At 34.6% G+C, this 1,917-nt stretch overlaps 1 protein-coding gene across 1 annotated transcript in view; it reads left to right on the forward strand.

Annotated features, from left to right (window-relative positions):
- Window positions 1-263: 263 nt before the first annotated feature.
- The window catches only part of LOC119591496 (glycerol-3-phosphate acyltransferase 3-like), a gene marked incomplete in the record, with an annotated part of 16,069 nt that continues 14,415 nt past the window's right edge, over window positions 264-1,917 (forward strand). The window contains 1 exon segment of the mRNA XM_037940242.1: window positions 264-634.

Raw genomic sequence — 1,917 nt, forward strand, 5'->3', positions numbered from 1 at the left:
ACACTATCGTTGTCACACTTATATTGCTTGCTTATAATCCTGACAGGCATAAACGTTCCTATCAAAGTACCTTCTGTAGACCAATATGTATGAGATAGGACCGCGTATACTATCATAAACACACCCCAACCTCATCCTTTACAAGGTTTTAGAACTTGTTAAGGGTTTAACCAGAGAAAATGGCAGTGTGATCGCGAACAACCGAAGTATCAGGTAGTTTGATGAGCGAGCGAAATATTCATATGTGGTCACCTACCACCTACAGCCGGCAGAGTTACCAGATGCTCAGAAAAAGTATACGTTTAAGAAACCATTTAACCTCAGTCTTAAACGTTTTAATCTAGAAGAGGAAGATGTGGGGAAAATCGATGGTTACGGTGAAAATGGTTTAAAAATTCCTAGGACTGACTACGCAGTAATGTTCTTTATAACGGATAAACCCACATGGCTGCTGATGGCCTGCTCTGTCTAGCAGAACTGCGCGCCAGAACGTTATGCTTAACCCACACGACCAGCAGTCAGTCAGCCTCCCATACGGATACTCAGCAGGCGAATATGTAGGGAAGTCAGTATTGTGTGAATGGGCGATATAATATCCATATTTGCCGTGCTTCGTCCACAAGCTTCGTTAACTGTGAGTAGAGTGCTCGGAAATCCGTAGGGGGGGTAACGTTGACTTAAAACGGGCCTGTAAAAGTGATTTATAACGTGTGTTTCAAGTATTACATTATTATTAGTGCTATATGGTTTTATCATCAGTAGTGTAGGGTTATAAGGAGTACACTATTTTTTAGTCGCACATTATAAAGATTGTTATCAGTAGTATGCCATTAGTACTATATCATTACTAGTACATTCGGGGCCCGAGTTAAAAGGAGATGCAACAGTGCAAACTATATAAGTCTTAGATATTGTATAATCCTATAAAACGAAACGAAGTAAAAAGCTTTTCATCACATCATTTTGCATTTTTCTATTTGAATAAGATGCGTGTTATTGATGAATAAACGAAAAAATGCGTAAGAAAATTTCTTTGTCATCATAATCCATCTACACTGACTTTATAATCTTAATGATTAGTTACGACTGTTATTCAGCAAATGACTCAAAGTCTTGCCCTATGAATAACATTAATTAGTATTGAAAGAATTATTTATCTCTATTGGGCCTCCGCGAGATTTTGGCAGCTGTTAATCCGGCCCTCTGTATGATATTAGTGCTTCATTAGCGATGCATTGATATTAGTTGTATAATGTTATTATTCAGGCGAAGAAGCACATTATTAGTAAATAAATGGTATATATAATAATAGTACATTTTTATTACTGAGACATAGGAGTTATTAGGAATAATGCATCTGTTAGTGCATCTGTTAGGCAATAGTAGTGCATTACCATCAGTGATATATTATTAACAGAAGTACAGTGTCAGTACATCCGTAGGCTATTAATAGTAGTACATTATTATCAGTAATATGCTGTATTATTAACAGAAGTATATAATCAGTATATCCATTGGGTATTAGTAGTACATTATTATCAGTAATAAGATAACAGAAATGCATCTATAAGACAGTAATAGTACATTATTCTTACGACATTTTACTTTTATAGCAACATTGCTTTTGCTGACCAATATTCGCACTCAACCGATTTGCTCAAAGTTGTCATATTCGATATGTAAAAAAAAAAAGGGAAACGGGAAATCGGTTATTTTTGGTAACAGTGAATTTGTTTTCATTATGTTAAGTACAAGTATTTTCCAGTTTCGTATGTTATTTATTGTATTTTTTTTATGTTTGACAAGATTGAATGAAAATTATGTTGTCAAAGAAGAGTTGATTTATGTTTTTTTTTCGAGAATCACCGCGTATCTCCGTGTTTTAGATGATGATTTAAATTTATTTATTTATTGATT

The sequence above is a fragment of the Penaeus monodon genome, chromosome 28 (genome assembly GCF_015228065.2).
Source record: "Penaeus monodon isolate SGIC_2016 chromosome 28, NSTDA_Pmon_1, whole genome shotgun sequence".
Classification (NCBI taxonomy): Eukaryota; Metazoa; Arthropoda; class Malacostraca; order Decapoda; family Penaeidae; genus Penaeus; species Penaeus monodon.